The sequence below is a fragment of the Aulostomus chinensis genome, chromosome 9, assembly GCF_037954235.1.
Source record: "Aulostomus chinensis isolate RoL2024-O1b breed Wild chromosome 9, RoL_Achi_v1.0, whole genome shotgun sequence".
Classification (NCBI taxonomy): Eukaryota; Metazoa; Chordata; class Actinopteri; order Syngnathiformes; family Aulostomidae; genus Aulostomus; species Aulostomus chinensis.
The window spans coordinates 18,858,203-18,872,580 of record NC_141328.1 but is presented as its reverse complement, the minus strand read 5'-3'; the positions used below and the strand labels follow the sequence as shown (position 1 = coordinate 18,872,580).

The following is a 14,378-nucleotide window of genomic DNA, read 5'->3' as shown; positions in this document are numbered from 1 at the left end:
AGGGTTGGAAATGTAAACATTAAACCACATTAAAGTGTCTGTGGCAGGCCAGTCAAAGACAAAGGGAATAGTAAATCTCTAAATGGCGTCTATTTACACTTGCAGGGCACATCATCTCACTTTATAGCTTAATGATTAATGAAGAGATGGTCCATGCCTAGTTTTTTAATGTACAGCTATCAAACTAGATGCAATGGCATTATAGAATATAAGAGTTCAAATAACCTTCAACTGCTGCTGCCACAACCGAACGTCCACACTGAAATCCTTAATGACCCAGAAGCGGTTTTCAGTGGAGAGTTTGAGAGGGCAGGCAGGACGGAGAGTACGGATCGTGGTGATCGGTATGTTAGACAGCTTTGGCGCAGTTGTCTGTCCGCGGGGCCTACTGGAGACCGATGCAGCGAATTGAAGGATGGCACTTAGACCACAACTACATCCCTGAAATGAACATTAGCTTAAACACTTCCTCTTTTTTTTTTTTGCATGGTCAAAGGATAAAAATGGTTCACATTTGAAGAAACTGTGGAAACAAATGGAAACTCTCCCAGAATAGGTATTTCAAAACTGGCCTTGGATTTGAAACCAGAGAAAAAGACGGTCGGCTGTTTGACACATAGCCCAGCCTTTCCCAACAAAAGCTGTACAACATCCAAACAAATCAAACCAGTCCTTCTTGTGCACCGACTGAAGCTCAGTTCATGAGAGTTTCAACAATTGCAGTGGCGGGAAGGAACAGATGCAGACAGATTGGCACTGTGTAATACAGAATGTGGTTTATGCAGGGATACAAGGTTGTCCTAAGGTTGAAAAATATAGGAGAAAAGGTATCTGACACTGAAAGTAAAACTGGAAAATACTCACTTGTGTGTAGGCTTTTATTTGTTGTACAACTTACCCGTTACTGCTGCTGCTCTCAGCTGAGAAGCACTGAAGAGCCCCATCCACAGAAGTTAAGACTGGTGCTCAACCTCGGTTCAGTAAAAGTCACACATTATCCCTTTGTGTGCATTGGAGGCATGAACTGATGGCGTCACACCCCAGACTGAGTCACAAATGTAGTTTGAGACCTCGCATGTGCATGAACACCTGCGTGAAAAGAAAGAAGGAAGAAGAAGTAGTTTTAAACCTAATGAAACTTTTAAAATTACCTTGCGAAGTAGCCGGTTTCATGACCTCACGTCACAAAAAAAAAAGTCATCTTGTGAGGCGTCAAGTTGCACTTTGGAGTCCTAAAGCACAGAGACTCAACAACGTGCTTTGAGGAGATTGGGTTTCCGTGCCATGGCGGGGAGACTGTTCAAAACAACAGTGGCAGCTCCTGAAGAGGTTCGAGTAAATGCTGCTGTAGTATTGGTAAAAAGTTGCAATGGGTGATCTTTTACGACAAATGTGACTGATGAATCCGCACATTCTCGTCTTTGCTCAAAACATCACGCAGATGAAGTAAAGTCGTTTAAACGGGAGCTTCTTGAGTGCACGTCACAGTTTTAATAGCTTCAAATTACGGCCCAGAACTTTACTGAGAGAGGACTTTTGACTTTGAGCTGTGGAAGTGTCTATTATGCACATCATTCCTGGGTATACTGGGCCTCCTGGGCTGTACTTAAACAGGCTCAGAATGAATTTGTGTGAAAAATGTTGGATGAAACTTGCAGTATATTTGACTGACTCTTACGAAACTGAATGAACTCCCAATTCGGAGCAACAATGAAGAGCGTCAAAGGGCATAAAACTGTGTCAAGTTCTTCAGATGAAACTGGACCCAAATTCATTGTTCCATTTACTATAATGAGCTCTGACATAGCCTTTTGCAAATGTTATCCCAGTTAATTACGGAACAATTAGAATTTTATTACGAGCATAGAAACATCCCGAATGATCTGGACCTGAGCGAGAAGTGGGAGGAGACCCCTCCTCTTCACTTGTGAGTCTGCAGTTTCACTAGGGCTTTTGGCTGGTGCCAACACTGGGCATGTGATCAGTAGTTTGCCCCCCCTTGCCCCTGCCACACTGTGGTCCTCTGGGTGGCTGCATTTGTAGATTGACTTACTTTAAGTCTTCTGAAACATTTTAGTTGAGCATCAGCGGAAGGATACAACTCTTCCTCCATATGTCAGGTTTTTAGTAAGGCCACCGTAGCATGTTGCAGTTTGACAAGAATGGCAAGTTCTAGGAGCAGCTAAAATCTGGCGCAACCGACAGCCAAAACTCAGAGCAGAAGTCCGATGAATGATGCAGACTGATTATGTGGTAAATAGTTGAGAGGTAGCCGAAGGAACAAAATGAACTGATAACTCATCTTGCCCTTAAACACCTCACGAGTCCAGCAATCCATTCAGGCTGGTTCTACCTTGATCCTCCTCCTGTGGAGTCATTCAGCTGGAAGTTTGAGGTGTGTTTCTGCAGGGCCAACATTCATTTCTCGAGGCCCAAATGCACTGCGAGTATCTTGTGCCAGTAGCGCAGTCAGTGTAGCTGCTCTGATTGATTATATTGATTATGGATTGCAGCAACCGTGCTACACTCTCATCATGGAGTATAGTGTTTCAGGGGTGATGATGTGAAGTGTGCAGTGCACCAAAGTAGGCAAAAAAAAATTGAACTGCCATTTATGAATTTGATTTTATATATATAAATATATACATATATATATATATATATATATATATATATCATTAGGATCTATTAATCAAATAGTCATATTAGCACAGTAATGACCCATTATAAAAGTGGAGTGAGTGTGAGAAAGCTTGACAAATACCAAGCTGTCTAAAAGCAATAACGCAACATCCGTTCATGTTCTTTAGACCTCTTTCTTTTAGCTCTCTCCGACAGGGAAAAGCTGCACCAACCGCTAACCATGATTGTCCTCGGTGCCTTCATCTGAATGCAATCTGAGTTTTTCTTTTATTCATACACTCCAGAAACACTCCTGTGACAATGTATCTTCCAAATTTCCACCATACTCCCAGCTCAGCTAGTCTTCCCCAGCAGAACAGGTAAGAGCGGTGAAAATGAGCTATAATCATGTAGACCTTACTGCAGTCATGAAGTTCCTGTCATGAATATTAACACGAGAAAGGGAGAAGTTATAGGACGTCGATAAAAAGGTGAGAAAAATCCATATAAGGAGTATGAGGGAGCAGACTAATTTAATGGTAAAATCTCTACAATCCCTGTGATACAGTACTTGTACTGTATGTATGACCCCGAATAAACCACACAAGTAGTGAATATTGAATACTTGAAACATGGTGCTGGGCCTGGGACTGATAAGGCAGTGAGCTGGAGGATGGTGTCTGACACACACACACACACACACACACACACACACACACACACACACACACACACACACACTGTAACACAACAGGGCAGGACAGCAGGAGATTCTCTTCCTAATTAATTACCATTTTCATCCAGGATCAGATTGCAGGAAAAGAGGGATGTGAGGGAAGGCTGCCCTCTTCAAAATGGCTAATGAGCTTAATCGACCACACTCCGCAATCTCATTTAAGCCCGTCTCCTTGCCTGTGAATTAAACTATTACAAAAACCTGCTTGAACTTAACTGGCGGCTGCTTAATCACAGCAAATCACTCTGATCCTGCATGTCAGAGGGAGCTCGCAGAGGAGCGATGTGCCGCGGACCCCTGCGTGATAGTGTGCCTGACTGGGAACACACGCTGTACTTTCCATATATGTAAATTGTGTTTGTGCTTACAGCTGTGAGAGCATGCAGTGTGATCATTGCCACCATATGATGACTGGGGAGAAAGATCAGAGGATCAAAACTCTTGTCACATCCTCATTTTCCTGTTATTCCCTCCAGGGATACAGTGTTTATTGTCTGTTTGTGCCCTCCCCTCCTTGCTCCTCATCTGCCCCCCCCCCACCCCCCTTCGCCTCTGATGCCCCTGGCAAGCTTTGTCTCAACAAAGCCTTTTAGCTGATCATTCAATTTTCTGCTCTCCTCTTCACCCACCCACCCCTGCACCCCTCTCCTCATCTCCTCATGCATCCTGTCTTCTGTCTTAGCTTCGTGTTTTAGTTCTCACTTGCAGCTACAGAGCGTGAAGAGATGAATGAAAGAGGGCGACTCCTCATCTGATAAGAAGAAAGGACAAACACTGAGTACTGTTAGATGCTGCCCTTATCAAGTTCACTTCTCCGTCAGTGATTCTCAAACCGCCCTCGTGTCACATTTTGAGCCTCGGTGGCGTGGCAAGAACATGCTGCCCCTCTACAAAAGCTTGTAATTAGAACATAAAGAAGCATGTCTGACATTTTGATATGGATACAGACACAGAAGCACTGGACGGTTCATCTAGCATGTTAACTAACAGCTGATCCAAAGATCAACCCTGTTTCTGGATGGAAGTGCAGGTCTATGATGTTGCCCACCAACGCAGGGTTGCTGGTTCAAATCTGTCTGGCTTGGTCCCAATAAACTCAGCTGGCTGTGTATGTTGGTGGGAAGCCGGATGAGGAGTTGGCTGGGAGCGCAGAGCAATGACCGGGACAGCTTGTAGATGGGGTCATTTTGCACCATGTGGGCGGGAGGGGGGATACAAACATTTTTTTCGGAATATTAAAAACATTGATCCTCCAGAATTACTCCAGCTGGTTGTCACGTGGTTAAGTTCTGCCCCTTTTACATTTTTAAATTCACTTTCTGATAAGATGACGCCAAATGAACTGCTACCTGCATTTACCTCACCGCTTGGATTGAACTGGGTTGTATGAAGTTCATGGATTCTGCCAGATGACCACAGCGCATCGCCGCAATCCAAAAACTTTTCCCAGAGGAGCGCTGGTAAAGGCATGTATAGCAGCAAAAAGCAGCAAGACCTCAGGGAGATGTTAAAAAAAAAAAAGTCACCAGCATGTCACATACACAATCACTAAATCGTGTAGTAATAATCAAAAAATTCCAAATTCAAATCTGAAAATCTGGTGCAGGGCATAAAATTTGCAACTTCTCTGGAACAGTGCAGCCACAGTCCTCACCACTTCGAAACAAGTCAACTCAAGTCAACTACCAGTTTTCCTCCAGACTTGCAGAGCCGCAGCTCCCTCAGTGACCTCGTCTCTACAGTTGAACCCCTCCACCACACACACACACACACACACACACACACACCTCCGGACAATGGGAGCCTCTGGAACTTTAAGAGCATCTCAGGACAGCACCTTCTATCCTTCTATTGAGGTTTTTAAAACCCGGTTTTACTGGCAGGTCTTTTGTCTGTCTTTTAGTGTGGCCTAACTGTTGTTTTTAATCTCCATTTTATCGTTTTTTTTTTTTGGTAACATGGTTGTCCTTTTGTGAAACGCTTCTAGATTTGCCTTGGCTGATAATAAGCACTGGACAAACTTAATTTTGTGTTATTAAAATTATTCTAACTTGAAAGGCATTGATTATGAGAGTGATGTACTGACATACAGTACAATTGTTTACGAAACAAGATTTAAACCAGAGCAGCATATTGTCACCACTGAATGAGCAAAACAAGCCAAACACTCAAAGCTCTAACAAAAGCACAGTTAAAAGTTTTGATCTGAGATAAGTGCATGAGCAATGATGTTTTAGTCAGCAAGAGAGGGAGAAGAGAAAAATGTATATGAGTGACTTTTCTTGGCCGGTACCAAGGCTATGAGTCACAGCCAGGCAGATACGAGAAGGCGACGGAAGACAAAGTTTGTTTTTGACATATTTTAGACTGTCTTTTTAATTCTAATCAACCATGAAAGTGCTGCTGAGGTCTGTGTCCCTCAGCTGAATTTGGGTCTATTTACTTGTTCTGTATAATTCCAGATCCAAACTTTTATATAGTAATACATGGGGGTCCAGTTTGGAGGCTGCACGGTGGTGCAGTGGTCAGCACTGTTGCCTCACAGCAAGAAGGTTCCGGTTCGAGTCCCGGCTCCAGCACAGGATCTTTCTGTGTGAGTCTCCATGTTCTCCCTGTTCCTGTGTGGGTTCTCTCTGGTACTCCAGCTTCCTCCCACAGTCCAAAGACATCAAGAGGGGACGAGGCTGATTGATACTCTAAATTGATCATAGGTGTGACTGTGAGAGTGAATGGTAGTCTGTCTCTATGTGTTGGTCCTGTGATGGACTGGTGACCTGTCCAGGGTGAACCCTGCCTCTTGCCTGTAGCCGCTGGGATAGGCTCCAGCCCCCCCCCCCCCCCCCCCCCCCACGTGACCCTTAACAGGAATAAGCGGAAGACGATGGATGGATGGGTTGGTCCAGTTTAGATCTGGGGTCTTATGGGTTTTCTTTGGGGGTTTTGGATACTTATTTGTCAATAAATATGGCCCCCAGTTGTCTTTGTTGGTTATTGTAACAAAGCTGTTTGTGGCATAGCACAAAAACGCACTGTTAAGATGGCAAACACTTGGAGAATGTTGGCCTCAGGAAATTAAAAAAAAAGAGGCTTTGGCAGACTCAGGACCCTTCTGATGTGCTGTTCTTCCTTGTGTCATCTGTGTGAAGTGCTATCATTAGGGGGCTCGGGAGAATCGTAGCCTAATTAGGCTGTTTAGTGAGGAGCCAGGAGGACAAGGCCGACGCTGAGTCCTGGTATACTGCAGCTGCCGCCGCCGCCGCTGCTGCTGCGCCCTCCGAGAGATGCTTTTAATGAGCTGCGGGCTGTGTGTTTACTCAGTCTCGCTCCCTCCATCTCTCTCCCTCGTTTTTCTCACCTGCTCCGTCTCTTTTCCCACTCCTCTCACATGCAGCCTTTGAGTTTCATCACTGAATACGGCGCGCTAATGCTCAAAGCTGAGATACATACAGGCCTTGAGTGTAATAAAAGCAAGTCAGTCACAATTCAATGTTAGATAAACTTTGTGACTATTAAGGATCAGACTACTGAGCAGTTTCAACTTTCTGCAGCTGTTAAACAGCATTACATCGAAAAAACTGCTGTTATCATATTGTGCTCTGTTGAGAAGCTTCATGTACGTGCACAAACTTGTACCCGCAAAACAAACATGCACAGCAACACGTCGTCCACACTTCTTTCCCTGCGCATCGCTGAACCTACCTCGTCCACTTTTCATTTAGTTTCCAGCAGGAGTCAAACACATCGCGGTCACCTGGTCACCAACCTACATTAATGATGGTTGTGGAGGGGCCATCAACTGACTGCGGTTTTAAAGTCGGCTGGAGAGAGGATTCTGGAATCTAGTGGAATGAAACCCCATATGGAATGACACAGCATCAGTTTGATACATTGATGTTGTCATTCAACTGGGGCGGATAAAAAAGTACTCCATCCGTTAATCTTAACCATGCTTCCTAAACTGGGCTCCACGTACCTCCAGGGGAGTACGTTTACCAAGGGGGTTACAGCAACATAATACATAGTTGTACAAATACATCCATCAAGAAATAAACCAGTGGTCTTGGTTTGTTCTTCCCACCAACATACGGCGCGTGAACCGTATGAAGAACCCTGGGGATAGGTTGTGTGCATGGGGAATTGAGTAAGTGAGTGTGTGTGTGTGTGTGTGTGTGTGGGGGGGTGCGTGAAGGATGCGTGTGGAAAATTGCTTCACGGATACAGGATGTTTGCGGGCTGAAACATTTTTGGTAGTCATTGCCACATTGTTTTTTGTTTTTGTTTTTTAAAACTTCTTTCCAAAGTTGTGTCTCGGTCTCCAGAGAAAACAAAGCAATTGCAGCCACATACACGTGCCTCTCTACATCTCTACACGTATCTTGGCTGGAAAGGCAAACGCTCGCCCTGAATTTCTTTCACAAGTGCATTCAAGGAAGACTCCAAGGAGAGGAATAACATGTAACATTTTGCTACAAACTCAAGTCTCCCTTCTTAAGTACAAGTGACACCAAAAAAAAAAGAACTGAATTTAAGAGGAAAAACTGAAAAATTGCATTGCGTTATGTTTAGATTCTTGCGCCTCACTTTTTTCCTACAGGGCTCCCTGTCAGTATGGCAACCTGGAAAAACACCCATAAAACTTGTTTTACAATTCATTTCAAGAAATCATACAATAAAATTTTACTTTTCCGAGTGACATTATTACAAGCTAAATACATCTTGTTTTTGGCTTAAGAAAAAAAACAAACACAAAAAGCTGTTTTTAACAGTTTCTTCTACATAATATTGAGGGGATTTATGTTCCTATTAATCATTTCCATCCATCAGAGTGGGAAATCGAACCTTGGTTGGTAAAAGTACCAGATTGATCCTTTACAGAAGCAGGCAATCACGGGAGCCCCCCAACTCAATGTGCTGGAGCCACTAGTGGGTGATAACACTAATTGACAGTTGGTTTGTTCCATTGCCTGAGCACAACAGGTCACCTTGCCATCTCCGAAGGAAAAATACCTTTGGGGGCTATAACATAATGACAGCCCCTCAAGCAGGCATGCCGACCACAGCTTTCTTCTCCCCCTACTCTTTTTAAACCTTTTTCCTTCTCCCTCTCACATTTACCTTCCTAGCCCTCTCATGGGAGGTTTTTTTTTTTTGGGGGGGGGGGGGTGGGGGTGGGTATCGCTCTGCCTTTTCTCTCCTTCAGTTTCACTTGACCTTCTCTTCTCTTCTTCGCCCTTGTCATGATTTAACTTTCTGCCACCCTTGCCCTCTTTCTGTTCCCTTCGCTCCCTATCTTCTTGCTTCCCCCAGCTCCTTGTTAGGGACAGGCTCAGGTGGCGCACGCAGGCTAAGACAGATGAGGTGTCGGCCTGACGTCTACCAAGCGGCTTCCTCATCGAGCGGCGCCAACGGCCAACATCCAACCCCACAGGGCTGTCAGATCCAAGTCAGGATAGTGACAGCTATACACCATAGTCCTGGAGTTTGAGAGTACAGAGACGAATCGCACTGGCTGGGAACCACAACAGAACCCCGGCGGTGTACATTACAATAATAGCATTGTACATGAGCGTTACAACTCTGACAGGCTTGCAAGAAAAGTCTTCCAACTTTCACGATGAGCAACTTCTTATTCATCATATTTCCTCCCCCTTCTCTGCCTGAATCAATCCACAGCATTTTTTACACACCTCGATATTTTATAAAATGCCGTGATAAAAACATAAATAAAATCAATGTTCCATTTTCCACTGCAGTGCTTTTGAAGGGTTACCTTTTATCACTAATTAGTGGAAGCAAAGAAAAAGTTTCAGCATAAAGAGAGAGGAGAGAAAAAAAAAACGATGTTGCCAAGACCACCTCCAGAATGATGATGTTTAACCTCCCTGGAAACCATCTGCTCTAAACAGCTATTGATTTGCTAATTGCCTTCACTTTCAATTCCATTGTTCCTTAAGGTGGTATTTAACCCCTGCGACACGGCGTATTACTGAGGGAGGGAAAAAAACAAAAAAACAATATCTCAGCCTCCAAAGACCAGTGTTCAGACCACAGAGTTCCTCCAAAAAACTTTTAAAAGAATGTGAAATAAATTAACAGTGCATTTGTCTTTTAAACAGTTTTTTTCTTTAGATACACTGATAGAGAATGACTGTAATGGAACTAAACCACCTTAAGACGATAAGGCCATATTCAGTTGGCCGGCCCACATCAGATTTTTTTCCAGTATCCAAGTTGATTCTAGAGTGCAACCCACCCCCCCAACAAAAAAAAAATATATTGAAATGTGACTTTTGTGGGTGGTTGGAGATGGTTTGATTCTCACAGATGTATCTCGGTCTTGGTCTCCAATGAGCGTCTCAAAGTGCAATTTGTCAGTCGAAACCAATTCCTCCATGAAAATTGTCAGGCTTAAAGCAATACATCACCTAAAAAGTCTACTTTGCCTTTTGGGTACTCACAAATACGGTGTCTCGAGCCGACCAAGAAACCTCTCCTCTGCTGCATCACTTCTTTATAACTCCAGAATGCAGAAAGAGCCAGCCACGTATATTTAGCTTGAAGCTAATGGCGATCACTCAATGTGAAATTGTGGCACTTTCAGATAAACAAACTCACCAGCACTCATTTACGTTTGTGCCCGACTAGAAGTGATACACAGTAGCTTGTTCGCCTGCAGCCAGAACAAAGCCTAAAGAATCTCATCATTTTATCAAACAAGCATTTTTTTTTTAAATAAAAATTTGGAGCACAATGATTGGAAAAGGTAATAATTCTAATAATAACAACTCAAATTTAATTAAGAAGAACCAAAAACTAATACTTTTCTTGTAATAGATTCTGTATATGTCAATGTAAATGTGTTTGAAAAAGAAAAAGGCTAAAAAAACCTAAATAAAAAAAACGACAATTTAGGCTGCTTTTCCTGCTTTAAACCCACGACCTAATCTAGATTAAAGATTTTAAATTACTTGAATATATTACATTATGCAGATTAAAAGCAAGTCATTCCTTTTTTTCTCTGTGAGATGGAGAAAAAAAACAAAACCCTGCTCTCAAGTCTCAAACGTATCCTGAAGAAAGAAAATTACCGTGGTGGGCTGATGAAGAAGCAGGGTGCTGATGTCTCCAGATTACATTAAGATTGATCTTATTACAACAACTCATTTAGAGGCTAAGACTTAATCAATAGCAACTCTTTAGTACAAGGCTCTATTAGCCTACAGGCAACTCAGCGCTTTGTCCAGCACATCAACACATTGGCTGGTCCTGTATCAAGATCACACGGTTAGATTAGCCGTCGCTATGTGCGAAGAGGGGGATTGGAGGGTTGAAAATAAATCTAATAGAATGAAATGCCTCCCAAATATATTGTTGTTGTTGTGTCCTCTTCACACTGTATCTGCTTCCTCTCGGTCACATTACAAGCACACACTCGATTCATTTTCACTGTTATGCAGACGACACGCAGCTGTACTTATCAATGCATCCACATGAAACAAATCAGCTGACTAAACTGGACGCCTGTCTCAAGGAGATAAAAACATGGATGGCCCACAATTTCCTTTTATTAAACTCAGATAAAACTGAAGTTATTGTGCTGGGCCCAAAACATCTTAGAGACACCCTATCTGATGAGATAGGTACCCTGGATGGCGTCACCCTGGCCCCCAGCACTACCCTAAGGAACCTAGGAGTTCTCCTTGATCAGGATCTGTCCTGTAACTCCCACACTGAGCAAATCTCCAGGACTGCTTTCTTTCATTTATGTAACATCGCTAAGATCAGACACATCCTGTCTCAAAAAGATGCAGAAAAACTAGTCCATGCTTTTGTCACTTCCAGGCTGGATTAATGCAATTCCCTCCTATCAGGCTGCACCAGTAGGTCCCTAAAAACTCTCCAGCTGGTCCAAAACTCTGCTGCCCGCGTGTTGACTAGAACTGCTAGAAGAGACCATGTCTCTCCTCTACTGGCTTCTCTGCTTTGGCTCCCTGTTAAATTCAGAACAGAATTTAAAATTCTCTTCTAACATACAAAGTCCTCAACAATCAGGCTCCTTCATACCTGACAGAGCTCATAGTCCCCTATTATCCAGCTAGAACCCTTCACTCCCAGGATGCAGGGTTACTTGTGGTCCCTAGAGTTTCTAAAAGTAGAATGGGAGCCAGAGCCTTCAGCTATCAGGCTCCCCACCTGTGGAACCATTTCAGTCCAGGACGCAGACACCCTCTCTACCTTTAAGAGCAGACTTAAGACCTTCCTTTTTGATCAGGCTTATAGTTCGGGCTGCTCAGGCTGGCCCTTAGATGCTATATGCTTAGACTGCTGGCGGATCTCCCATGGTGCACTGGGCTTCTCTCTCCTCCTCTCTTTCCTCTCTGTAACTAACTCATCTTCTTCTTTGGAGCCTTCAGGCTCCCCTCATCCCAGATCCCGGGTGCTGCTGGAGGAGGCTGCAGACCTGAAGAGGCTCAAGCTGCCACCCGTAGCACCACCTGCTCACGTCCTTGTCTGTCCATCAATCTCTTCCTTTCTCTTTCTCTTTATCTCTGTCCCTCTCTTTTCTTCTGAATATCTGTCTTCCTCCATTATCTGTCTTTGTCTCTGCCCTGCTCTCCTGCTCTCTTTCCACCAACCGGTCAAAGCAGAAGGCCGTCCCCATTGAGTCTGGATCTGCTCGAAGTTCCTGCCTGTTAAAAGGAAGGTTTTCCTCACCACTGTTGCAGGATGTGCTGCTCATGGAGAATTGTTGGGTGTAGATTCATTGAAGGAGTGTGGTACTGGACCTGCTCTACTTGTAGAGTGTCATGAGATAACTTTTGTTGTGATGTGGCACTATATAAATTAAATTGACTTGACTTGACTATAAGATGAGACTTTAACGCGAGAGAGGGAATTAAGCTGATCACGTGCTGCAGGAGTTTTAAAACCCTAACTGATTGGTCATTCTTGTATGATGCACTAAAACAGGGCTGCCCAATGTGGGGCAAAGTTGGGTCACCATAAGGTTCAATTTGGTCTGCTAGATGTATAGAAAAAAAAGGAAAGGGCCTGATTAAAATAAAAATATTAAATTTAGAGTTCGGCTGGAGGAACGTAATGAGATTTTTCATAACTCCTAAGATAACAGCATTGCAATCAGGCTCGCAGAACCGTGGCCTCTGTTGGAGACAATGTGGAGCCTCTATGGCTAACCACTGTCTTGTTTTTTGGGCCTGCCCGAAAATCCAACCATTCTGGAGGGAGGTGTCAACTGAGATAAAAAAGAATAATCGAGGTGATCTAGGTTTCTCTTTGGTTAATTTATATCTTGGTAGATGATGATCTCATGTTCCTTTTTCATGAAAAAGAATAAATAAAAAGTTAAAAAATACTGTATTTTAATTCAGTGTGCTCAGTTTTTTGTTTTTTTTTGGGAAGATTAATCACCATGAACAGAAGCGCTTATTTTTTTTCTGTACAGTATATTTATGTTTTCACCTCCACTTGTAAAAAATAACCTGCAATAGAATCTTACATTTATGTATTTCTTTTTTTTTAATTCACTGAAATTTATTGTGTTGATCATTGTTATTCAACTATGTAAAAGCTAAAAATATTCAATAAAGAGAATTTGGGATCATGCCATTGCATTTGCATTTCAACGACAACGCGCGTTTGCCTTTGTCCCAGCATCACGTTTCAGTTTTGGTTCTCAATTTGAGTGTGCTCATAATCCAAATATATGCGCATTGCAATGTTAGAAAGACTGCACTCACACACAAGAGGATCTTAACTTCTGCTCAGACAGCATTCACTATAATCCTCATTAATATCAAGACATGTTGGAAACAATGGTGGTGGATCTGATGAGTCTGCAAACAGATCAGAACGCTTAAAAGTGGTTGTGTAACCCCTCCCGCCACCAGATCACCTGGGGTTGATCACCGTTTCCAATCAGCCCTGAGTGGTGGACAACCCTGCATTTACAGATTTATCCTGTAGAGCAAGAGTATTTTCAAGTTTGTGGCGCCGGTGCAGACGGACCCAAAAGCAGAAGGCAGGCATGAAATTAGGAGCTTGAGATGTTTTACAACTCCCCGAAAAATACAAAAGGTAGCAGCAACTCACAGGACCGGACTCAAATAGAAGCTGACAACAGGCTGGTTGATTAAATGACTGACCAGACCATGAACAGCAGGTGGTAAAATGGGAGGGCAGGAAAGGAGCTGATTGGCTGAGAGACACTGGCAACAATTTTCGGCTGACAAGACACAGATGATACGTATTAAGACAGTTAATCACACAGCACACGACTGAAAGTGCTTATCAAAATAAAACAGGAAATATGTCCATCCATCCGTTTTCTAGGCCGGAGCCTATCCCAGCTGACATTGGGCCATTGGGGGAGAGGCAGGGTTCACCCTGGACGGGTCACCAGTCTGTCGCAAGGCCATCAGGGGCAATTAGGGGCTCAGTATCTTGCTCAAGGACACTTGGACATGGTCACCGGGGGAAGTGAGGATCGAACCAGCCAACCTGCGGTTGCTAGACGGCCACTCTACCTCTGAGCCATGCCGCCCCTTATATACATACAACGTTTGAAAAAAAATCTGGACCCAATCAAGAAATAAAAACTTGAAAGTGTACAACTTAAAAAAAACATCAACAAACTGTCCCAATGTGGCCGTGACACTGATACTGGAATCTCCGTGCCTCAGGAAAAACGAGTGGCGGACAAAAATGACAATTTTCATTTCCAGTCTGTCGTTGTTTGCTGACAGGGACTCTAAGTAACAAAGGTTTGATTGATATTTTTCTAAAAACCCTCAGCCTCTGGAGCTGATTGAAACCCTGTACAAACCCTTTTGAGTGCATAATCTTTTTCTTTAATTGCAAATGATTTTTTTTTAAATATTTAGGAAATTTGTTAATCAAAAATACTGAGGAAATTTGTCTATATTGAACAGTGATTTACACACTGAAACTAAAGTCAAATGTCATTCGCATAAATGGGGAGGACAAACAATTAGGAAGAGGT

At 43.3% G+C, this 14,378-nt stretch overlaps 1 long non-coding RNA gene across 1 annotated transcript in view; it reads right to left on the bottom strand.

The window, feature by feature from the left end:
- Nucleotides 1-375: 375 nt before the first annotated feature.
- The window catches only part of LOC147256175 (uncharacterized), a 55,419-nt gene continuing 41,416 nt past the window's right edge, over nucleotides 376-14,378 (bottom strand). The window contains exons 2-3 of the long non-coding RNA XR_015117741.1: nucleotides 899-1,089; nucleotides 376-756 (exon numbers count right to left, since the gene is read on the bottom strand). This is a non-coding gene — a long non-coding RNA (uncharacterized LOC147256175). The remainder of the gene's footprint in view (nucleotides 757-898; nucleotides 1,090-14,378) is intronic.